General features: G+C 38.3%; 2 long non-coding RNA genes across 3 annotated transcripts in view; one reads left to right on the forward strand and one right to left on the reverse strand.

Annotated features, from left to right (window-relative positions):
• Nucleotides 1-1,378: 1,378 nt before the first annotated feature.
• Nucleotides 1,379-26,083, reverse strand: part of LOC103659473 — a 30,953-nt gene continuing 6,248 nt past the window's right edge. For both annotated transcript variants that reach the window (XR_567486.2, XR_567485.2), the window contains 3 exons: nt 13,499-13,597; nt 8,367-8,394; nt 1,379-1,493 (listed from right to left, as the gene is read on the reverse strand). This is a non-coding gene — a long non-coding RNA (uncharacterized LOC103659473). The remainder of the gene's footprint in view (nt 1,494-8,366; nt 8,395-13,498; nt 13,598-26,083) is intronic.
• LOC103659475 overlaps nt 23,511-26,083 on the forward strand; it is a 32,838-nt gene continuing 30,265 nt past the window's right edge. The window contains exon 1 of the long non-coding RNA XR_567487.1: nt 23,511-23,698. This is a non-coding gene — a long non-coding RNA (uncharacterized LOC103659475). The remainder of the gene's footprint in view (nt 23,699-26,083) is intronic.

The following is a 26,083-nucleotide window of genomic DNA, read 5'->3' on the forward strand; positions in this document are numbered from 1 at the left end:
GTACATCTGTGTGTGAATGTGAGTGCTTAAAAAATAGTTTTTGAGAAAGATCCATGTAACTGTCCAAATAGTTCTTTTGAGTATTAAGAGAACTGAGTTAAGAGTCTGTAAAAACGAAGGTCTTTACGAGACATATATACTAAAATCCTTTTACTTTCTCCAACATTTAAAAAAAAATTGATGTTGCTTTGAATTCATTTTCAGAATCCTTTTAGTGATATCAACACTTGTCATGGTGTTGGGAGAAGAAATGTCTCTCTGAAATGTGGCCACATTCTTTTGCAACATACTTGTTAAAAAAAATAGAAACTTTTTGAGGTTGTGTCATTTTTAGATGGACATTTTTATATGCATCAATTTCTGTAACCTTTTAAGCAATTTTTCTGCTTTTTTTCTGTTTGTGATTTCACATTAAAAGTCTTTAATAGAAAAAAAAAGAATTTAGCTGTTAAATATTTTATTCAGCTATCAGTTTTCAGACAGGCTAAATAAGTAAGGAGATAAATAACAGATTCCTATGCATCCAACTTCGAGTCTGAGACAGGAGTGTCTCCAGGACCCTGAAGATACTGTTTCAGGTACCATTAAGTGATTCTAGCCTGCAGAGTGCTACAGGCTTAGATGAACTGGGGCTGGTGAACCACACTTGGATGCCTAGAAATCTGTTAACTTCTTTTCGAAGCCTTTCCTTGTATCCACCAAGAAAAGGTATTCTTATGTCCACAAGTCTAAAGTGACTAATATGAGATCTTAACACTATATTCCACAAAGCTTCACTGAACGGGTGTTTGTTATTGTTGTTTAGTTGTTTCTTTGATTGCTTGTGTGTTATGTGTGTTATGTGGCCTCCCTGAAATAAATTGTTTTTTCTACATGCATGTATACTGACTATATTTATTTTCAATCAGGGTAAAAATACAATCGTCAGATAGGAAATAATAGTACACCAATAAAATCAGGTGTCTCAGGTTTGAAATGTATTCTGTACTTTGAATCTGAGATTTTAGAGTTGTAGAAGAAAATATAGTCGACATACTTCAAGCATGTTTGCCCGACGCAGACGACTTGGGTTAACATACGGGACCTGCTGCTTGCTTATAGCTTGTGTGTCCTTTGACTTAACAAGGAAGAAGCGAAGTATATAATTAAAGCATTTAGATAGGGGATTGATTCTTAGCAACTGTTGGATAGCGATGAACTACTTTGAAGGTCAATTTTTGGATGCTGTTTTTTATTTTGTTTTGGCCTATTTATTACAAGACGTTTGAAGATCATTTTTTGGAGAAACCAGCTTTGTACATTGCACTTAGAGCCTCACCGGCAAATGATTGGGGCATTAGCATATTGAACAAACAAAATGCAGTAAGAGCAATAATGAAATAAACTTTATTTTGTTGTCCCTTTAAATCTCTTTGTTGGGTGGTGGGTAATTCTTCCCTTGTTCCTTGATGAAAGTTACAGCAGACCCCATGATTTCCTGTTTATCTTCATGTCTAAAAAAAAAAAAAAAAGTGATCTATTGTTTTCTTAAGTTCAACATTCAGTTTCAAGTCACTACTTAAAAATATCCAGTTCCAAAAAATAATTTAAAAAAATTAACCTAATTTAATCTTAAATGTTTTCCCAACCTCTAATTCATCACACCGCTAAGGGCTGGCACGTGCAGTGGAAGGCCATTGAAGTCTGCTTTTGCCCCACACGTGGTTCCTCAGTCTCTAAGGATGCTGACCGACTTTTCAGGTTCTGTCAGGTTCCAAAGGCAGAGGCCAGGAGGAGGGGGATAAGAAAATTCAATACATGATTCTTTTACTTATACATTATTTCTCTCCAGGATGTCCTCATCGGTATGCTTGAACTTTATTTTGTTTTTTAAGAACTAGCTAGTTTCCCATCACCTGTTTTCATACAGCTTTCCTTGATTTCTCCAGTCAGAATTAACTGTCCATATTTTACATTTCCCTGACACTCGGTATATTTCTTTATTAGGACATTTGCCACTTGACTCCACAAGTAATTATTTATAAGCCTTTTCCCTTGACTGACTGTGAACCACATGAAGGAAAGACTGTGTGTACAGCTTGCCCATTCCTTGGGTCTCTAGACCATAACACAGCTTCTGGAAAATGGAAGGTAATAGCTAAATCGAATTTTTAATTGCATTTGGACAGACTGGATTGATATTTACTTTTAGTAGAGTAATAATTTACACTTAGAAACCACTTGACCTCCATCGTTCTAACGCTCAGTATGTAAATATTTGTGTGCAATGTTTTTAGTTTATGGGACAATTCTGGCACCTTCCCCACATTTGGGATTATTTTTTCTTGGAAAACTTAAGCTTCTAATGCTTTTAATTTTGATAGTAAAAATTTGTCATTAGGCAAGTCTTCTTATGATAAGGAATGTATTTCCTTTGCATAGTTCTGATGTTGACTTAAAATTTAAAATTATTTAATATGTAACAAATTATTTATAAAAATATAGTAGACCACATAGAAAAATTTAAAAATAGACAAAATAATCCATAATGCAACTTCTCACAAAGGAATGGAAAAATATTTTAATTTCACTGCCAAAATTTCGCAATTTGTAGTGACTCCAAGGCCGTGAGTTGAGAGATTCTTTGGCCATATCTGGCCACACGGTCCCTGTAATTGATCAGAATGTCTGCTATGATGCAGAAAGAAGTGTCATGTATATGCCATCTTCATCCTAACATGACCATTAATCCCATGTTAAAAATTTCTTTTCAGTCATATTCACCTATGTATATTGTTTATATCATTGTAGGTATGGTGCTATGCAAAAATTCTGATCATTTATATATGTGCCTTAAAGTATAAATACTACCACCTGTTAAGTCTTCCTCTTGTGAGCCTCATTTCTGCTCCTGAATTTATTGAGATTACCAAACCTTTATGAATTACTCATCAGTGTACAAGATCAGCAGGAAGATTCTATCAATTTTAAAACTCCATGTAGCAGAAAATACACATCCGCAACAGTGCTATGTATATTAACTCTATAATGAACTATCTTTGTTATGTTGAATACAAATATTTCACTAATTTTAAATATTTAAGTTATAATTCTGGATTCAAAGAATTAGTACCACACCCTTTCTTGATATTAAAACTATTGGAATAAACTTCAATAAACTTCTGGACAGAATATTTTTCATTCTGTTATACTTCACACATAGGAAAATAAGTTTGAATGCATCTTACTGAAGACAAGAGAATGAGGTTTATTGATGCCCAAACAACAGATACACACACACACACACACACACCACACACACACACACATTTTGACATTTCATTTTGATTGGCAACTTTCTCATCAGAAATTACTACATAAATATTGTGTCTTGAAGATTAGGATGAAGGCTGTATCTCCTAAAGATAACATTAATCGTACCTTATACTCATATGTCATATGTTTTATTAAACTTTTTATTTTGAAAAGAATTATAGATTTGCATGCAGTTGTAAGAAATAATAGAGAGATCGCATGTACCCTTTACTAGTTTCTCAATGGTGACCTCATACAAAACCATAGTAACATCATATCATAATCTGGATATTGATATCAATATAGTCAAGGCATAGAATAGTTCCTTCATCAAAAGTATTGCTTCCATTGCTCTTTTATAGCCAAGCACATCCCCTCTCCCATGCCCTGCCCAATCCTATAATTTTGTCATTTCAAGTATTTCATGGAAATAAAATCATGAAGTATATAACCTTTTGGCTTTCTTCGCTCAACATAATCCCTGGAGATTCATCCAAGTTCTCTGTATCAATTATTTGCTCTTTTCGATGTGGAATTGTATTCAGACATAGATATACCATGGTTTATTTAACCATATAACCATTGAACAGGTCTGGATTTTTTTCATTTTCTGGCTTTTACAAATCAACTGCTGTGAATATTTGTGTACATTGTGAACATAAGTCTGCATCTCTTTAAGATAAATATGTAAGAGTTCAATTGCTGAGTTATTTGGTAGTTAGTTGCATGTTAGTTTTATAAGAAGCTGCCACACTATTTTGGAGAATAACATACCATTTTGCATTTTCACCATGGATGTAAGACCCAGCTTCTCCAAATTCTCACCAGCATTTGGGGTTGTCATCACTATTTTTTTTCTAGCCATTCTGATAGGTGTGTAGTGATAGCTCATGGGTTTTAAGTTACATTAGCCTGATGGCTGATAATGTTGAATATCTTTTCATGTGTTTTTTGCCATCAGTCTATCCTTGTGGTGAAATATCTTTTATGTATTTGGCCCATTCTCTAATGCAATTCCTTAAATTTGTGAGTTTTGAGAATTGTTTTGGTATATCCTAAAAGCCAGTCCTTCGTCAGCCAGGTGCTTTGAAAATATTTTCTCTCATTCTGTACTCTGCTCATTATCCTCACATAGCTTTCACAGGGCAAATTTTAAATTTCAATGATATCCAGTTTGTCAATTTCTTTCTCTTATGGATAGTACTTTTGGTGTCAATTATAAAAACTCCTTGCTAGCCTAGATGCCAAAAATCCTCCCCTATGTTTTTTTCCTAAAAGTTTTTTTTTAAACTTTTTCTAAATGTTTTAAATCTATGATTTATTGTGAGCTAAATTTTGTATATATTATGAGTCTTAATTTGAGGTTTATTTTGTTGACCATGGATATGCAATTTTTTAGGCTTATTTGTGGAAAGGGCTAACTTTCCTCCATTGGATTGTTCTTTGTAAAATTTAGTTTGGCATATTTGTGTGAGTCTACTCATTTCTTGGGTCTCTGTTCTGTTCCACTGATCTTATCTATTCTGTCAGTATCTCATAGTCTTGATTATTGCTATCGGGGAGGCCTTGATGTCTAGTAGAGTGTTTTCTCCCACTTTTTCTTCTTGCCCAAGAGTGTTTTAGCTATTTTAGGACTCATGCCTTTTCTTAGAAATTTTAGAATAAGCTTGCCTATATCTACAGAAAACCTTTCTGGGATTGTGATAAGACTGCATTAAAACTATGTACCAATTAGGAAGAACTGACATCTTTACTAAGTTGAGTATTCCTATCTATGAGTTTAGATTCTTCTTTCATCAGCATTATGTCATTTGAAACATAGAGATCCTGTACATATTTTGTTTATAAGTTTATACTTAAGTGGTTAACCTCTTTGGAGTAGTTATAAATGATATTATATATATATATATATTTTAAAGATTTTATTTATTTATTCAACAGAGACAGAGACAGCCAGCGAGAGAGGGAACACAAGCAGGGGGAGTGGGAGAGGAAGAAGCAGGCTCATAGCAGAGGAGCCTGATGTGGGGCTTGATCCCATAACGCCGGGATCATGCCCTGAGCCGAAGGCAGACCCTTAACCGCTGTGCCACCCAGGCGCCCCGATATTATATTTTTAATTTTGGTTGATGTTCATTTAACATTCTTCAAATGTTCAGTGGTTCTTTTCCTTCTCACTTTCTGTCTAATTTAAAGCAAGACTATATGATCATTCCCTTCTAGACAATGCTTAGGCGTCTTTATCCTAATCATCTCTTCCTTATCCTAAAGAGTTTATAAGCAGAACCTAGCATTACTAACAGAAATATATAACATTTTCTAAATCCATATATAGCCTTATTGTTTGAGAGAGTGAGGCTAAAACACATTTGGAAGATGTAGACTAATGGACGGAATAGAGATTTGCATGCTGGATGATGGCTTATGTGTAATATCCACTGGTTAAAACTGTGGCTTCTGGGGGGCACCTGGGTGGCTCATTTGGTTAAGTACTGCCTTTGGCTTGGGTCATGATCCCAGGGTCCTGGAATCAAGCCCTGCATCAAGCTCCTTGCTCGGCTGGGAGCCTGCTTCTCCCTCTTCTGCTCCCCCTGGTTGTGCTCCCTTTCTCTCTCTCTCTCTGTCAAATAAATAAATTAAAAACAAGACAAAAAAAACAAACAAAAAAAAACCCCCAACAACTGTGGCTTCTGTAGTTTGAGATGGTACATTTATATCAGTATAACTTTAAGCACCCCCATTATATACAGCCCCCTTATATACACACATATATGTGTACACACATACACACACACACACACACACATACATAAAACATGTGGATAATGGTCCTGCAATATGTATTATGAAATAGACACAAAATATCTCAGAATTGTTTAACAGATGAAATAAACATGAATAGAAATTTCACACTGTTTTCCTCTTATCTCAAAGGATCATTTGCATACTCAAGAAAAGTGTGCTTCACACTTTTGAGACCACAGGTTTAATAACCATATTCAAAGGGTGATGACTAAGGGGCACATCATGATCCAAGGGGAGGTCTCGAGCATTGTGGTTCGAGCTGAACCTTGCTCAACATTTTTATTGATGTGTTTTCATTCTTCCTCTTATAAACATCCAATCTATTATGCACACATGAGGTGAAGTGACCTTCATAAAATTTATATTTTGGATTATATCATTCTATTAAAAACCTTACAGTGGCTTTCTGGAGCACATAGGAAAAAACAGTCCAAATCCTTTGTGACAGCTTGCCTGACCAGGTGCACTCTGACGCTCCTTCCTTCTCTCCTGCAAGTGTCGCGAATGCTTTCCTCGCAGTGCTGGCTTGCAGTCTTTTCCTCAAATGCACACAGCCCTGCTTTCTCAGCCTGCACTCTGCTTTTCCCAGGCCTTCCTTTTGTTGCCTCTTGCAGTTTAACAGGGGTGTTTCAGATTCAATGTGAATTTCTTTATGTTGTCTTCCTTAAGCTTACCGTTTAAAGCAGAGTTGGTCTCCCTTTGACCTCTTCTTCCTTCTTATTCTCTATCTCGGCACCCCATCCCCTCATTACACTAAAAATGATAGTTATTTTGCTTGTCTGTTCTCTTGTTTTGTTTTCCATTTATCTCGCCCAAGTGATTATAAGCTACAAGAGGGCAGGGTCTTCATGCTCTTGTTCCCCTTTTTTTTTAAAGACTTTATTTATTTATTTGTCAGAGAGAAGGAGAGAGAGCACAAGCAAGGAGAGCAGCAGGCAGAGGGAGAAGCAGGCTCCCCACCGAGCAAGGAGCCTGATGCAGGACTTGATTCTAGGACCCTGGGATCATGACCCGAGCCGAAGGCAGGTGCTTAACCCACTAGCCACCTAGGCGTCCCACTCCTGTTCACATTTGCATGGCATGAGCAGTATGTCTGCACAGGGTGAATGAACAGACACTGAAGATAAGCAGTAGTTAAAAAGAAACAAAACTGGGGTGTGTGTTGAGACCTATACTTGACTTCAGAAATCAATTGTATATAATTTCCTACAAATAGCAGAGGATTTGAAATTTTTCTTGACTATATATTTACTATGAACCAGCACTGCCGTGGCTGAAAAATTAAAGCAGAAGTGTCCAGAACCAGTCAGGTGATAGCTTTAGTGTGTTATGTTCCATCATGTTCTCGTTAGAGGATGCCTGAGGTACTGTGCTGCATTTAGGTGGCATATATACATATATATATATATAGTTGCATGTTAGTTGCATATATATATATATTGCCTTAGTGGTTTTGGTTTTCACTAAGGTATCATTTGTAGTCAGTAAATTTCAACCATTCTCTGTGTAGTTTGATATGTTAGTTTTATAAAGCCATGTAAACACCGCCACTATCAAGATAGGGCACAGTTATTAGAGTGATATTTTAAAAGGGAGCATCAATAATTGAAGTGTGTGTAAAAGAAGATCAAGATTATGGAGTGATTAGAACTTATGCATCATGGAAAAAAATGGAAGGGATTGGGCATATTTTGATTTAAAGAAAATGCAGGAATGAAACATGAAAAAGTCCCTCACATATTTCAAAGAGCATTGTTCGAGGAAAAAAAGGATCAAGGTGACTTTTTGGTCTTCCAGGCCCAATATACGAAGATGACAGATAGGTACATTTTAGATTACCTGTGGGGAAGATGCTTTAGGAATTGTTGCATTGCAAAGTAATGAGCTTCCCATAGTTGCATTTAACCAACAGTTAAATATGTCGGGAATTTCATAGCAAAGCTTCTTAAATTGGGTAGAGGTTAGAGAGGGTGATCTCTAAGCTGGCTCTTACGAAATATTTGTTGAATGAGATCCCCGAGGGTTAGGAGGGGCAGGCAGTAGGATACTCAGAGGAAAAATGGGATTTGAGTTGAAGTAGGGAGGCCTTGGGGGTTTCAGTTAGGTACAAAGGAACATAGGTGCAAGTAATATTCAGAAGAAAAAGTATTAGAAAGCCAAAGGTATGCAACAACACATTTCCCATCAGTTTGGATTGTTCTAAATAAGCACTTGGATTTTATGGATCACAGACCACTGAAATCGGAATAAAGAGAGTGCTTTCTTACATTGCTTTCCTGATCCTCTTCTTTATTCCTACAGTGTAAGAGAAGAAAGATTTTTATCTACTTGCACAAACTCCCTGGTCTCTTAAGCAGGACTAATGATCTTAAATTTATAAATATCATACAGCTACAAACAAATATATATTTTTCATTTAAAAACACCATGTAAGTTTGCTTTTCTTTCAGGCAGATAATGGTCCTTTCCTCCTCATAGTTCAACTGACAAAGAATTGGTAGATTTTCTCTATAATTTGCTATTATCCTAAAACTCAAAAGCAAACCCAAATGCCATCAGTGGTTATAAGCTGTGATGTGTTTGAAAATGGAAATTTGACCACTTCAAATAGCAAAATCTTCATTTCCATTAGAGTTTTATGAACTGTCTGATTGTAGATCAGGATAAAACGTACACTATTCTGTAGCCTGCTACGATGCACCAGGCAAGATGATGAAAACAAAAGCAATTATTTGTACTAGAAATAGCATATTTCATTAAGCATTTCATGCATGAATATAGCCACATTGGTGCACATTACCTTTTGCTGGATTTATACGCTCAAACTTATAGAGAGTTCTTCTATTTTAGTTAAGGAGATTTGCCTCTGAACATCTGTCTTGTGTGTATCTTTTAATTACGCATTTAAAATACAATATTTTATAAACCACTTACATTTAATAAACTAAACAGTCAATTAATTTGGGAATCATCTTCCCCATCAACTCATGAAAGACTACCCATTAAAGAAAACAAAAAAAAGGTTATTTTTAATTATTTTAGCAAAAGAAAATCAGGATAAAAATGGAATAAATTATTTATATAGGATTAAACACAGGTAAGAAGCAAAGTTTAATAAATCTTTCAGAATTGACAGAAGTGATGAAATATTTTATTTAAAATAGAGGGTCTAAATATGGTTTTGGAAAATAATCAATGTGGTTTTGTAAAATAATCAGAAAAATTGAAAAAGTCTTCCGGAAAAAATGATGAAAATGTAAGTGCAAAATTATGCTTCTGAATCTCTAAGATAGTAATCAACTCTGACGAAATCAACTCTGACAAAAATTATTTTGTTTTTCTTACTGAGTTAAAAACAATGTTAGTAGAAATTCAAAAGTTTTAGACTTTTGTTCTTTTTGAAGGAACCGACAACAAATATTTCTGAACAGAATAAAATTGCTTGCCCAGGTTGTTATCATAAATGAACATTCTCAAAATGAGTTTACTGAAACGTTTCTCCTTTTGTATAGTTCAGAAATACTGGCTTTTTGTTTTTTTAAAGATTTTATTTGCTTGAGAGAGAGAGTGTGAGAAGGAGAGAGAGCAGGAGCAGGGGGCAGGGCACAAGCAGGGCGAGGGACAGAGGGAGAGGAAGAGCAGACTCACCACTGAGCAGGAAGCCAGATGCAGGACCCGACCCCAGGACCCTGGGATCGTGACCTGAACCAAAGGCAGATGCTTAACAGACTGAGCCACCCAGGCGCCCCCAGAAATGCAGGCTTGAAAAGGCAAGATCCTTCTTTAGATTCAGGATCTTCATGTACTTCCATCTTGGATATAGGAGCAGCCTATTGGTGATGCTTGTTGACTGGGAATACGTTATCTGGATGTTGGTCATCTAGGCTTGCAAGTGGTTCTGTGTTATTGTAGATTAAGAAATCTTCATATCTGTGTAATCCCCGATGCTTTTCCTATGCAGTAGAGTTATAATATTTTAATTTGGGACATAATTGGAGGTTGAATCTGTCACTTTTTAGCTATATTACTTTGGCCATATTACTTAACTCTTCTGAGCTTCAGGTTTTCACCATGAAATTGGTTAATAACACCCACCTTCGAAAGATTGATGTGAAAATTAGAGAGAATGCATGTAAAGCACCTATGGTAATGTTAGGTTTATAACACATGAAACAAAAATAAATGATTGTATTTTTTATGAAGGGAGATAGAATCAAAAGATCATCATTATGTCTGGACAGAAGATATGTGACACATTTCTGGACTATTTGGTCAAACCTGAGAAGTACCGGATTTAGCTCTAATGGGGACTTCCATACTCTTGGCTCCAACTATTCTCATATTCATTCACTGTTAGACCTTCATTCAACAAGCATCTATTAAGTGCCCACTATGTTTCAAGCACTACTCTAAATCCTAAGTATGCAAAGATGACTAGAATAGAGTTCAGTCCATGTTTCCATGTGCTTCCATTCCAGTAGGAGAGGCTGATTCATAAACAAACAAAAGTACATTAAAAGCATTTGTGGAAGTATAGACAAGGTACAGGTACGGTGAGAGCCTAAGGAGCAAGCACTGAAATCTTCTTAGAAAAGACAGGGGAGGGGCACCTGGGTAGCTCAGTCGGGTAAGCACCGGCCTTCTGCTCAGGTCATGATCTCTGGGTCCTGGGGTTGAGCCCCGCATCAGGCTTCCTGCTCAGCAGGGAGTCTGCTTCTCTCTCTCTCTCCCTTATGTCTCTCTCAACTGCTCATTCTCTCTCAAATAAATAAAATCTTAAAAAATAAAAAAAGAGGGGAATTTCTAAGCAGACGTGAGATACAGGTTGAATTTTAATCGATAGTAGCATTTGCCAGGCAGATAAGGAGGAGAAGAGCATTCCCGGAAAAGAGTCCAGCATATGCAAAGGCAGGAAGTTAAGGAAGAGCACAGCATGGGAGCTGGGTTGCATGGGGCTGAGAATTGTGATCACGTGGTGGGACTAGGAGAAAATAAAGCTTAAAAAGTACATGAAGATCCTGGCACCATTCTATGCAATGGAGGTGATCCTGCAAGATGTTAAACAGGAGTCAGATACCAGACTTGCAGTTTACAATGATTTATTGGCATCTGTGTCGAGGATTTATGTATTTCATGGATGGGAAGTAGGTGCAGGGGGATCAGTTGGAAGTCATGTTAGTGCTCTCACTCGTAAAGTTTACCCCTGATAATTTAGTATCGCAATGATCGTTAATCCAATCTAATTAACTTTTACATGTTACCACTGTATGTAAGTGTCCATTAATGAATATGGTCACTATTCCTTCAAAAAAATATACGTCACTTTCCCCTGAAATCTTTTGTTTTACATAGCAAAAGTAAATTTATAAGGTGATTGGAAGTGTCAAATAGTGTTGTGATTTTGTGTCTACTTAAGTTTTCTCTCAACAAATTTCTTCCGCTGTTTGTGGAATTACACTGTGCAAATGCATATAGTAAAATGCATTTTAAAATAATAAAACAAGTACTCATGTACTCAGACCTGGTTTAAGAAATTAAGTTTACCAATAGCTTTTAAAGTCATTGGTGTGCCTTCTTACCACATTCCCTGCCTGCCCTATTATCCAGAATTTTGCATGCCTCTTCCTTTATCCTCCATAAGAATTTTGTAGTCTTGTAATTTCTTTGTTTAAGCTTTTCCCCCTGCCCCCATGCCAATTTAAGACAGGATTAAGATTTGTAGTGTCTACCCTATGTCTGATTGACATACATGAGAATATTCCCCAGTTGGTATTATAGCACAGAGTTGGTGAGGTGAAAGCACATTTTATGTTAGCACAGACTCAGAAATACTTGGAGCACTGGAATGCACATATGTTATCTTTGAATTCCTGCCAGATCATAAAAGAATGTAAAGAAATAGGAACACTACTATATAGAATGAGATATTGTCATTAAGATCATACATTCTTTGGTTTCAGTTGTTCACATTTCCTTTAAAACAATTTGAAACTACTTGTGCATTGTGACTGCTCGAATATTGTAAATGCGCTTTTCCAGGACAATAGTAACTATTTTCCGGGTCTTCTTTGACATTCAACATAAAATTGTTCCTATAAAGCCCTTTCAGTAGTGCCCAGCACAGAATAAGTATGCAACCAATGCTAACTCACAGTGTTGTTGTTGCTATGATTAATATTATTGCCATCTCGATTTTTCCAATGATATCCTACCTACTCTATTGAAAGAAATACAGTGGCGAGAGATGTTATTGTATAATTTTGGGGAAATCTTGATACATTAGTGGTAAAACACTAGTTTCAATATTGTGATATTTTGCATATAGGTGGGAATTCAGTGAGACCAGAATTAAATTTTTGTGCAGCCTTTCCCTCTTTCCATTTCCACCAGGTTAACAACCCCTTAGGAAAGCACCCTTTTCATATGGTTTAAAACATAAAGCAGCAGTGATAGATGTTACTATGGCTTACCAATATTTCTCTACTTCCTGAACCCATTGAGCCAGCCCTGACATAGCTTCAGGGAGGGCCGCATGACTGACTTTGGCCAATGACATGTGTCAGTTTGGGATGAAGACAATAAAAAGCCTCTTCATGGGATTCTCCAGTCTCCGTTCCTTCAGTAGAAGTCATGGAAATTGTTTGTTGAGAGGGTGGAGCAGCAAGACTGAAACCCCTTAGATTGTTATGTTGTCATGCATAGGACGGCAGCCCAGGAGGGTAACCTGATCTCTACAAACAGTGCATGAACTAGAAATAAATCATGTGCTAAGCCACTGAGATTGTTGAGGTTGTTTGTTACCTAGTCTGTCTTGACTAATACAAAATACTGCATTATTTTTCATGCATAACTAACACTGGCATTCTTAAAGAAAAAGAACACATTACTCATCTTAATGGACTATCACTGTGCTTATACTAAAAGGATGAAAACGGGAGATAAATATTTATTGCTGCTGGAGTTCACTTGCTTTTATTCAGTATTCTAACGGTTGTTTCCAGGTACGTAGGTATACATAATAACTGACTGTAGCATTTTACCAGTTTAACGCATAATACTGATCATCACATAATAATTTATTGCAAGGATTAGTGTTGGTTATGAACATACACAGACAAACATATTAATCTCTAACCCTTGTGATATCACAAATGAAGTCATCTAGATAAAGATGACCTTGCTATTACTTATGAAAATAGTACTTCGTTTTGTATCTTCCATCAAACTCAACCATGTTAGTTTTGTGGATGGCAGATATTTGCTGGTGGAAAACCCTTTATCTGGGACTGAACAAGCCACAGCAAATACTGATTGGACAGTTTATGTCAGGCAGCTTAGACGGAAGGATGCTGCAGAAACAGCCTCAAGACAAGTGGCTCACAACACATTTACTACTTACTTGTTTGTCTGTCCTGGGTTGACTAGGACTCTGCTCTGTGTCATCTTCTTTCTGAGAGCCACGCTGAAGGAGGAGCCGCTGCCTGTGACATTCCTAATTCTGTGGCAGGGGGAAAAGAAAGTATTAGAATCACATGATCCTTTCTCTTAGAAGTGTCACACATTTCCTTCCTCAAATTCCACTGGACAAAGCAAGTTATATGGCAAAATACGGTATCAACTGGGAAGGGGTAGATAATCTCCCACAAGAAAGGGAAACATATAGTTTAAACAGAAGCACAGTCTGGCCCAAGTTTAAGCAAGAGCTCAGTTAAGCTAAAGGCGGAATCAGAAAAAAAAAACAAAAAATCCTGCACATTTCCTAGAGCACATGTCAATATCAGCAATGCTGGTAGACAATTAGTTGAGAGGCAATGATGAATATCATCAAGGAGTCTGTGCCTGATCTCTATCCCACACCAAAATAGGAAGCCCAGAAGAGTAGGAGTGAAAGGAAAAAAAAAAAAAACCCACAAAAACCAAAAGGCAGCCGGTAAATATTTGTTGACAAGATTAAGACCAGAAAATCCGAGGTAGAATTCCAGCTCCATATAAGATCTTAATTTAAAAAAACCAAAAACTTTGGATTCCATGCGATTTCAAATATATCCACAAAGAGAATAACAAGCAACCCCTTATACACTTATCATTCGGATTTGACAATTATTCAAATATGACCGATTTCTTTTCATTGCTCTCATTCTCAGAATTCTGGTCAGATTAACTTCAGTCAGCTACTGAACAACATTGCCAATAGATTTGAATAGACTGTATTTTCAGAAAAGACCACAATATGTTCTACCACTCAGTGAAAAGAATGTGGTAGAAAGTGACTTCTGGTCTAGGATGTAGAAAGAGATATACCTTCTGCCTGACTTTCTCTCTCTCTCTCTCTCTCTCTCTCTCTCTCTCTCTCTCTCTCTCTCTCTCAAGATTCATGCCTTGAGAGCTCTGCGCTGGCATAGGAATCCGTCTCCCCTGAAGCCATCAAGCTGGCAGGACCACATGGAGATAGAGTGACACCCCTAAGTCGTGCTGGCTATTCCACCTCTCAGCTCAGTAAGTCTTTCTAGCCAGGCACCGACTCGTAAATTTGTGAGCCCTCAGATTCTAGCCCCCAGGCTTTGAGCCACCCTAGTTGACACTAAGTGGATAAATATTGTGCTGTTTGAAGCCACTGAGTTTTAAGGGGTTTGTTACACAGCCATTGATAAGAACCATCAAAGAATTCAGTTCAGTTTACTTCAGCAGCTGTTTATAGATTGGTGCCAACCATTGTAGAAGGTTGCAGAGTTCACGGTAAGAAAGACATGGTTCCTGCCATCATGTAACTTACTGCTCAACAAAATGGAATATAAGGGTCATGATTTTCAAGGTTCTATGAAATCAGGTGGGCCTTAATAAAAATATTCACCATTTATTACATGCATAACATATTATCAGACATTATGCTAGGTGTTTTCCATAATTATCTCACTAAGTCTGAAATGAATCTCATGAAAGGAGCATCAGGAACCTCCCTGTGCACCTGAAATTCAGGGAAAATAAGTAAAGTGCTCAAGGTAACCCAGAAAGCGGTAGAGTTGGAGCTTCTATCAAGATATGCCTGACTGTTGTGAGTGCATATTGTTGTTTTCTTATAATAGCATCTTCCAAATATTTTGAAGAATCTGTTTCAGTTGAACAAGGCAAGCGTTACCCATTTCCAAGTTAATGCCACCCTGATCCTAAGTGATATTTAAAGTATACTCTTTCTTGGTCCACAGAGGAGGCAAGTGTTCTTGGGGGCGCTCAGCAGTGCCTCAAGTTCTAGCAGCTAGAGACCAGGGTAGGCAGTGATGGTGGCCCGAGGCAGTGGGGCCCACACACTCAGCAGTGGGGTCCAGCTGCCGGTGCTTGTGTAGGGCTAGGGGGTCAGCTGCCGGTACACATGTGGTGGTCAGGGCCAGGGTCAGCCGTGAAGGGGCATGGACAGCTGTGCGGGTCCCGGCCGTAGGTATACACTCCTGTGGCTGCAGAGTCTGGCCATAGGTATGCGCACAGCCATGGAAGCTGGTGATGAGAGGCTGGCTGGCAGGGCGTAGGTGCGCAGCTGGAGGGGCTAGTTGCAAACAAGGCTGGGAGTACAGGTCAGGGACAGGAGAGAGCCCGCAGCTGGGCCTATGTGCAGCTGAGGGCTCCTGGCTGTTGGAGTGTACCACTGTGGCTGCAGGGTCTCACCATGGGTGTAAGGCAGTGAGACCAGGGTCGGAAGTCAGGCTAGGGGCATGCAGGTCCATAGCTGGAGGAGCGAGCTGTAGGGGAGCCCGGTGGTGCAGGCCAGTGACAGAAGAAAGGGCCGCACGTGGGCTGTTGACATGCACTTTCGGGGCTGCAATATCTTGTCACTGGTGCACACACAGAGGTGGAGGCCAGTGACTGGGCTGCTGGCGGCATACGGTTATACAGCTGGAGTAGCTAGCCCCAAAATGCGTGCATGTGGTGGGGCTTGGGTAAGGTGCTGCAGGGATCTAGGTCGGAGTCATACTCTTGCTGCTGGTGCAGATCCCAGGTTTAGGCACGGGGGAGGAAGAGAGCAGGGAAGGACTCAGGGAGCTGGTGTCTGCAAAGGCAAATAGCTGTGGGCAGAACCTGATGAAATCTGCAGCGGGTCCCAGCAGCTGTGTTGGGTCTGTTTCTGCAGTGGTGAAAGCTTCTGGGATCTTCTGCAGAGCAGGTCACTCTAAATCATTGTCTCTCCTGCTACGTGGCTGATACTGAGAACCCCTGCTCTTCTTTCTTGTTTTTAGCGATCTCTATACACCTCAGCTTTGTCAGTCTCTGAGTAGGGCAGAACCAAAGTGGGTCCTTCATGTGGTGCCCCAAAAGGCTGGAGGAGCGGGTTACTTACCCCCGCTCTCCCTTTCCTGGTGACAGGAACTTCTAGCTGGGGCATTTTCTCTTGATGCTGAGTGCTGCCCTGGAGGGTGGGATGATGCAGGGAACAGGAAGCTGTTCTTCCTTCCCTTTTCAGTTATTCTCAGGCTTTTTTGTTTCACTGTGTTCCTGAAGTTTCTGAAGTGGACCCCTGAGCTCTCCCTGAACTATTTTTATTCATAGATCACTGTCTAATTATTGTTTTTTGTTGGTTTGATTTTTGGGTTTTGTTTTTTGTGTGTGTGGCCATGGAGGCTGGGGTCTCCTACTCACCCATTTGGGCCCCTTTGCTTCTTCCTTGAAATGATTTTCTTTATTTGCCTCCAGGGACACCATAATATCATAATATTAACTACTTCTCTGGCCTTTCCTTTCAGTCTTCTTTGTTTGCTTCCTCTGTTCTACCTTTATCATCGGCGGTCCCTCGAGGCATGATTCTGCTCCCTTTTATCTTGTCTATCTATATAAACTCCTTAGGTGAGCTCTGTAGTCTCAGGGCTCCAATGAATCTCAAATTTATCTCCAGTACTAACTTGACATTCTCAAAGGCATTACTCTAAGACTGTGTAAGTCAAAACATGGCCAATGCAAAGCTTTTATTCTCCTTTTTCCAAGGAAGAGGTTTCTCCCCTATTCTTGCTTGAATAAATGGACCCACATCTACTTGTTGATCATCAAAAACCTTGGAATTATCCTTTAATCCTCTTTCTATTAGTTCTATTCCCACCTCTTCTCCAAGTATACCCCATAAACTCTGCTTCCATAATATATTCCAAATCCATCTAATTCTTTCCATTTCCATTACCTGTCCCTTGTTCAAGTCATCATCTTCTCTTGCTTGGACTACTGCAACCACCAACTGACAGGGCTCTGGTTTAAATCCTGATTCTTCAGTTCTTCCCACTGAAGCCTGAGGAAGCTTGTAAAATCCTACACTGTACACATATTTCCAGGCTTAAGAACTTCCAGGAACTTCTAATGGATCTAAGCTTATTTTTGCCTTTTGACCTTTTCACTAACTCTTCCTTTTAGTTGAAATGTTCTGCCCATAGATTTTATCACAGTTAGCTCCTTTGTGTCATTCAGATCTTCACATAAATATCACATCCTCAGAGAGATCTTCTTAAATCCTCAGTCTAAATTTGCATTCACTATCACATGCACTCTTAATTTTCTGCCAAATACTTATAACTACCTGAGAATCTCCTTGGTTATTTATTTGTTGACAATCTGCCTCTTACAGTGCAAGCTGCAGGATAAAAATGACATTCTTTGCCTCTTTTCCACTAGGTCTGAGAATCTGTATCTATTGCTGTAACATAGTAAGCACCCGATACATCTTTTTTAATAGAAAGAAAATGATTGCATCTTCTAAGCAGACATATACAAAAGTTCTAAAATAATTTAAGGATAAATTTATCCTATCTACGCCAGCAATCAATATATGGGGATCCTTATTCCCAATCTAAAAACTGATGTTGTGGAATGAATGAAAAGCAGTTGCTAAGTTCTATTTACTTCCGGAGCTGTGAAGTGGCAAGAAGCTAGGGGAAAAAATGCAGAGAAGCTCATCAGTTAGAAGATTGGCAGGAAGGGGCACCTGGGTGGCTCAGTCGTTAAGCGTCTGCCTTCCCCCTAGGGTGCGATCCTGCTGATCCTGGCGTTCTGGGATCGAGCCCCGCATCAGGCTCCTCTGCTGGGAGCCTGCTTCTTCCTCTCCCACTCCCCCTGCTTGTGTTCCCTCTCTCACTGGCTGTCTCTCTCTCTCTCTCTCTCTGTCAAATAAATAAATAAAATCTTTTTTTTTTAAAGATTGGCAGAAAAAAAATCAATGTGGCCTGAAGTTTCCAGCTAAAGGAAGAGTTTACAAAGGATTTGAACCTGTTGTGTGAAGCACATAAACAAATTTTATTAGCAGCATTTATGAGTCACAAATAATAGTGAATAGAAAGACAAGAAACTAACCACAAGGTCAAATGTTGTCACTGGAGACAAGTTTATAGTAATCCTGCTGTACTGGAGTGGAAATGGGAAATGACAGTGTAACATCATAAGAAGTACATTACGTTGAGCACAAGGACAAAGCCAGATGAGTAGAAAATATATAAATAGCAGACAGAACACGATAGAAGAAAGTGATGGTCATTATTGGCATTCAGGATAATTAGATTTTACACTTTGGTAGGCAACTTATGGAATTAAATTCTCTCTACCCAAATGGAGGCAAGGGAAACTAAACAAACATTTTTTGTAGTGGAGAAGGAACATCTCACTGATTAATTTGACTGAATTCATTACCTAATTAATTAATTAGTATATTTGGTGTCACGTGTTCCCTTTAACAGACTCCTGAGATTTACAGTTCATCCATACAAAATAGGTGAATATTTAAGAGTTGGTTAACTCTATGATCCTAACTCTGAGAAAAACTCAGCTCGTTAAACACTGTTTGGTCTATGTATTCTAAGCCTGTTGGATTGTTGCATAAAGAAAGTAAGATTTTGCTTTAAGTAACATGAATTCCCTTCCTTTCACCCCAAGCAGTTGAGGTTGTGATGACTAAGCCTCGCCACTCTTCCTTAGCAATGTGGCTCACTCTTGAAACAAACAAAAAAAATTCAATAGAAAGGACCAGGAAAACAATAAAAACCACGACTCATCAACACTCTTCAAATAAGTCCTCAATCTTTAATACGACTAAATAGGACAGTTTCTCATGGCAATCAGATGGTTCTTGACTGTTGGGGCCTGATTTGCATTGCAAAGGCTGAAGTAGATAGAAGGGGTGTGTGCATGCAGGGAACAGAGTTCAGAGAGTCCAAGGGGAGGAAAGGATTATACTTAATAATGGATATATTTTTGAACTCCTTAGGAATGTTTTGTTGCCTTGTGACTGCAGAGCACTGTGGGATTTTGCTGTCCTGTTTCCCTAGGGTCTTATCATTAGATGGCTACCTAATTAGCACACAGCACATTCTTGCCTATGTTCTATTTGCACTGCAGATGCTTTCATTTCATACATCATTCACAACCTGCAGCAATTACAAAGTGGTAAATGACCTTACACGATAATTACGCTAATACATCTGTATTGTTTCATTTGGAGAAGACTGGAGAAATGGGCTGTCTGACATGTAGGAAGAGTGGTTGAAATTTTGTTCTTTCTTTAAATCTGGAGCATAAGGGAAGCAAAAAGGTAACTTTTGATCATAAAGGTTGCATCATATACTCAATCGGATGAATTCTTAGGCAGAGATTTCTCCTTGGAATGAGTATAAACTTCTGGCCAATATCTCCAACGTACTTTTACTTGGGCAAACAGTATTTGGATTTATCAGTTAGAAGGGATATTTTAATAAATCAATGGTATCCTGGACTGTTGAAATCAGAAAAGAGAGAGAATGATTATTCTCCTCTAAAACTATTTTAAAACCCAGTCTTGTACTAATAGTTGTAAAAATCCATAAATAAGCTATGATCCTAATCTTTAAAGTGGTTGTGGTTCAAACCAGTGGCAATTTTCAAAGGAAATATACACTCGTAAAAGATGAATGTCAATGCAGAAGGGGAAAAAAGAGAAAAAAATAAATGGTCCATGATGGTTTCTTACCCAGCCTCCCCTCCTTCTATACAGTGAGAGACCTTGGGAAGTTGTCTTGAGATGATTTTTAGAAAAAAAAAATTGTATCATCTGAGCACGCTAATAAAATAATCTAAAATTGGTACAGCTAAATAAGTACACAGAATTTCTAAATTTTAAATCAAGTCCACAAAAATACTCTCTACCCACACTTTCTGGATCTATGCGAATGTTTGTAAAACACTCTGAGGCTTACTCTATGATCTATTAATTAAAATGGAGTTTTATCAACTAATTAAGTGTAATAATTTTAGAGCAACTTTCTACACAAGCCTAATGTTCAGAAAATATGAACTATCTGGGATGCCTGGGTGGCTCAGTCAGTTAAGCATCTGCCTTCAGCTCAGGTCATGATCCCAGGGTCCTGGGATCCAGTCCTGCATCAGGTTCCTTGCAGCGGGTTCCCTGCCCTTCTTCTCTCTCTGCCTGCCACTCCCCCTGCTCACTCTCTCTCTAAATAAATAAGTAAAATCTAAAAAAAAAAAAAAAAGAAAATATGAACTGTCTTCACTAATGAAATTCACAAAATATTGACTCAGTCTCAATTTTACTCGGTGCTGGCCAGAAGCTTAAATGTGAATGAAGTATTATGGTATTTTTTCCGTAACTTTGTCAAAGGGTGAAAACAATAATTAAAATGGTAAATGTGATAGAGTCAAAAAAACGCTAGCTTTATAGTTAGAAAAGATATGTTCTAGTCCTTGGATAGCTTGTATTTCAGGGCATTTAAAATAAATAAACAAGTACATCTGTACTTGTGGCATTCCCAAACTTCCATCATATTCATGATCTGCTTCTTGGGAATTCTGTTGTTGCTGGCTTTGATCTCAATCTGGAAGGTTTTTAATGTAACAGAGGTGAAAATATAAGATGGATCATAGATTTAGCAACAGTTCTTGGTGGGGGAGGCAGATAATAAAAGAGGGAATATGGGAAAGAAAAGGAGGAAAGAATGATAGGAAGGAAGGAAAGAGAGAGGAGAGGGAGGAAGGAGGGAAGGGAGGGAGGGAGGAAGAAATGAGGGGAGGGAGCGGGGGAGGAAAGAAGGAGGGAAGGAAGGGTAGAAGGAAGGAAGGGAGGGAGGAATAAAGAAGGAAAGAAAACTAAAAACAAAGGAAATAAAACATGGCCTTTTAAAATGCATGCAATAAATGTAAATGTGCTCATATTTCAGAATTGTAAAAATGTGGACAAATAAATACAAGATATATCATGAAGGGATTAAAATTCATTTTCCTGGCCATGGCACGCACACACTCACACCCTGTGAGCACACCTCTGACTGACTACACTAATGGCACTGAAGAGTCGTTTAGTCTGTTTGCACTTACAGTTTCTTCACCTCAAGATGACTAACGTGACGATCACAAGTCTCCAACATGACTTACTCCTTCAGATAAATGATCTCACTCTATGCTCACGGAAGAGGAGATTTTCTTTTTTGGAGCAAAATCTGGAACCCAACTAGGTGAGATATCCACAAATCTCAGGGGCCAGCAGTCAAACATTTCATTTCTATTAACAAATGAAAAACACTTAAGTGACCCCACAGAGTTTCTGTATGTTTTCCTTACTGCTCTGGTTTTGCTCCATGAGGTTTTCTGTTATACTTTTAATATGGTCACCATTAAGGTCAAGTTTGTTTTCAGGCTGCCTGGCAATTTCTCTCTGCCCCTCACCAGTAGCTCTCCTCAGAGGCATTTTCTTCGAGTCTTTCTCATGTAGTCACCCAGTGCTTTGGTGACCCTCACTCCTACAGGGTAGGTTTAAACTTTGCATCTTTTGTAATTGCAGGGTTTTTTTTTAGATTCTGTTTTGGTAACATCATGGGACTCGCGTCCCCCAAACTAGCTGCCGTCTGCCAGAATCAGGGATTGCATTATTTCACCCTCTTCTCATCATCACTATTGTTATTTTATTTATTTATTTTTGAAACCACACATTGTTCTTCTCTGCTCAAAGCCTGGCATTCTGAACTCTGAGTAATATTTCAAACAGGATGAAATGAGGTAGTGGGCCACACTGTGCCAAAGTGAAATGCTTGCCCCTTCTAATCAGTGCAGTTAAATAAGACCGACTTTGTTGACTATCTTATTATAAAGCATTCCTAAGTACACATTTTACATGTAGCCGAGTGAGTAAACAATTGGAGTACTGTAAGTTGCTTCACAGTATAAAGCTGAATAACACATTGACACAACTTCAAGTACCACAATTCTCTTTTTGAGACCCGTGTTTTTCTTCATTAGAAAAGCCTTTTTGATATGTCACATTTGGGGGACCTGAGAATCTTAATTGAGGCATTTCTCATTTGATGTTCCTTGCCCCTTTCTTTTGTTTGATGATCATACTCGAGGTGATCAGCGACAACAACTCAGAAGGACGTCTACTAGCCTAGGCTAATCCTGCAGATACCCCTTCTGAAGCAATGCTACATTTTTGAGGCCAGTTCCCCCTCCTGTGGCAGTGGGAGTGTGGAGAGAGGGGTGAAGGAAGACGGCAACTTGAAAGAAAATCATAGTAAAGACAATCTTGGTGATCTAGTTTTTTGGGTACCTGGGGGCTAGTTTCTGGTGCTGGAGGGAAACAGCCCAGGGATGTGTTGAAATTCATGCATGGGCTGAAAAGTCAGGAGAATCAGTTCAACGTCCTGACTGCCATCTCCTAGATTTATGATTTTGACCAAACCACTCAACTTCTCCAAGCCTCAGATTCACCTTCTCTAACGTGGGGTTGTACATAGTTCCTACTTCTCCGGGTTGAGAACTTGAAAGGTTCCTTTCTTTTATGCTAGTATCTGCACAGCCTACAAACATTCATACTGGTTCTTCCTTATTATTGTTGCCACGGCTATTGTTGTATGGAGCTTGAAACATATATGATGAAACATATATGATGAAACATATATGATGAAAAATGACAAGGACAGTTACAATGTTTTAGCCAAATCCCATTATCAGGCAGCTATAACTTCGCTCAAAGAATTAGCCAGAAGAAGGTGTATCACTTTGCACATTTGTGTCTTTACCTAGTATCCTCCTTCTTAATTTTGATGACAAATTTTTAAAAACAAATCATTTAGCAATGCTTTCTAAAAAAAAATAAACTTACAAAATGAAGCTTAAGCGTTGTCGGAAAGAGGAGCAATTCTTACAATTAAAGGTTTAGAAACCATTGATCTCGACAAAATTTTTATTTTTATTTTTTTTTTAATGTATTTCAGTTTGTTCACTTGAGAAAATAATCCCAGTTATTTTTTGGCCTATGCTGAAATGTCATGAGTAGAATGGAACAGCATAATTTTTCTCCCCTGGGGTTCAAGAGTTTATTCCTTCTGATACAACAATAAATCAACTGACAAAATGGAATTTCTTTGCAATACATATGCAACAAGTTAGGTTGCATGGACAAGTTGAGCTTCAGCTTAAGTATAGAAACTCGGGAACATTTTACTATAAAGGAATAGCCTTGGAAGATCCTTAAAGAAGTAACAACAAAAGTAGCTGTGAGAAGAAGATACTGTGATTAACACTAGAAAACCTTAAAAAGTGATCTCAGCAGCTTTGGAAACATCTGCTTGCCAAATCACACAGCAATATATATTGGGTGAGTATAAAATAACGCTGATTTACTGATTTTTCTAACACCGTTATTTCCTTAGAATGGACAGGCTGGTAGAAATGTTATATGAATTAGCATAGCTTTGTCTTATGCTCAATGCAAAGGGAGCTTTTGAATCTAAGAGTCCAGGCTCGGTATCACCATACCTTTATGTCATCATGTGTTTGGAAACCCCCATAACCAGATCTGTCTCTTCAAGAGACAAAAGCCCACTTTGTAGTTATAGACAAGACACAAACGTTAAGCCAGCTCATATTTTCCTATAGCTTCTCTTTCTAGTTAAGTCTGCAAACTAATTTGGATTAAACTAAAACAGACTTTTGCTCCAAGCGTTTTGGAAGTTTAAAGAGTTTGGCTAATTTTGGTTGTCTTTTCAAAATATTTCTTATATGGCTTCATGTCTGCGTCCTGGAAGGGGACCAATATGTGCTTCAATCTTTTACGAAGTTGCTCTTTTCTTCTGCCCAGGCTTCTGAAAGGCAGCAAATACGTTGAAGTTCTAAGGATTTCTGTCTGCTTTTCTCAAATGGGATGCTGGACAAAGTTCATTGCCACGAGTATTCAAATTCAAGGGAAAGAAATAGAGACTCTACATTTTAAAAATACTATAATTATTCTTAAAACTTGGTAGGCATGTACAGCAATTTTTAAGAGAAATAAGAACAGAGCAGTAGGCTTCAAGTCCTTGCTCATCTTTGTTTCTCCCTCTTTCATATTCACTATGACTTTATTTCTTGCCAGTTGAACCTGAAAGCAGGTTATTTTAATTTCTTCTTTAGATTCTGTGCTATCATTGGTACATGGTACTACATAAGAAATCTACTCTTCTAAAAAATCTTTGCCACTGATGCCACATACAAATACCGTATGGACTAGCTCTCAGAGCCAAGGCAGGAAAAATCGCCAAAGGGTAAAAATAGTTCTTGATATGATGATATGCTGCTAAAAGCCACATGGTGTTTGGGTGCAGCATTTCACAGTCAAACAATCATAATTTCATGCCTAAAATGTGCATGTTATTTCAGGAAAATACAAAATCTGAGCATTGCACATTTGCTACAGAATGACCAGTGAGTGTTGCTATAATGATTTGTTTTTCTTTTACAAATGAATATTTCTTGCTGAGCCTTTTCATGCCATATTGCCTGGGGCGGCAATGGGAGGAAGGACAGGCGGAGGTGAGAATAGGAGGGAGTATTGAATATATCTGGTCTTTCCTGCTAAATTCCTATAATTCTACAAACTAGGTAGGTATAAAACAAGCCTCCTTGCTTTCTCCTTTGAAATGTTAGGTACTATAGTCTTCATCTCAGAAGAAGTGAGCTTTGTGAAGCCTCTGCTTTTTCAGTAGGAAGGTTTATATTCTGTTCCTAGGAGTTCTGGAGTTCCCATGTAATTGTTAATAAATGTTTATCACGGTAAAACACCCTCTCCCTTAAAGTTGTAATGGATTTGAGAGAGCTCAATTGGTTTGAGGCCATGGTCATTGCAACGTAGATACAAGAACTTAGTTTCAATTCCAGGAAAATACTCATGGTATGTTTTTTCTAAAAAATAAATTTATTTATTTATTTGAGAGAGAGAGAGAGAGATAATCCTCAACCAGACTCCATACTGAGTGGGGAGCTCGATCCCAGAACGCTGAGGGGCTCGATCCCAGAACGCTGAGATGATGACCTGAGCAGATGCTTAACTGACTGAGCCACCCAGATGCCTCTCATCTTATTTTACTTAAGGTATAAGATGCTTCATACTCAGGTGGGAGAGGGAGAAGGGTAGTGAGGTTCAAGGAAGAATTGACAGGGAACATAAGTTTGAAACAACAAGGAAAAATAATTAGGGTGTGTTCTTCCTTTGTTTCATTTTGTTTTGGTAATAAAAAATTGCTTACTCAGAGAGAAAAGGGAAGCCCAAAGTTGTTATTAAGCAGAAGCTGAAGGTTTGTGGTATCTCACAAACTAGAGAAATATTTAAAGGCCTGGAGACAAAAAGAATCTGTTGAAAGGTCATTGTACTTGTGAGGATGGATGATTAATCCAAGGATCAAATCAGGGTAAATGGAAAAGGGTCTGATCCCTTACCATAATAATAAGTAATGGCATTATATAAAGTTTAATGTGTGCCAGGCACTTAACAAAAATTAACTCACTTAATTCTCTACAAAAAAAACCTTAATAGGTATTGTTGCTGTCTCCATTTTACAGATAAAAAAGCTGAGGAAGAGAGACATGGGGATATCACAGGCAGACCTCTAGAACACTGGCCAGTTGGTAAGCTGGCTACTATTGAGAATAGCTGAGAAGTGAGGCTGAAGGTCCAGGACATACCCTGTCCATATGAAGTTAACATATAACTGAAACCAGAGGGGAA

The sequence above is a fragment of the Ursus maritimus genome, unplaced genomic scaffold (genome assembly GCF_017311325.1).
Source record: "Ursus maritimus isolate PB19 unplaced genomic scaffold, ASM1731132v1 scaffold_1, whole genome shotgun sequence".
NCBI classification, from domain to species: domain Eukaryota; kingdom Metazoa; phylum Chordata; class Mammalia; order Carnivora; family Ursidae; genus Ursus; species Ursus maritimus.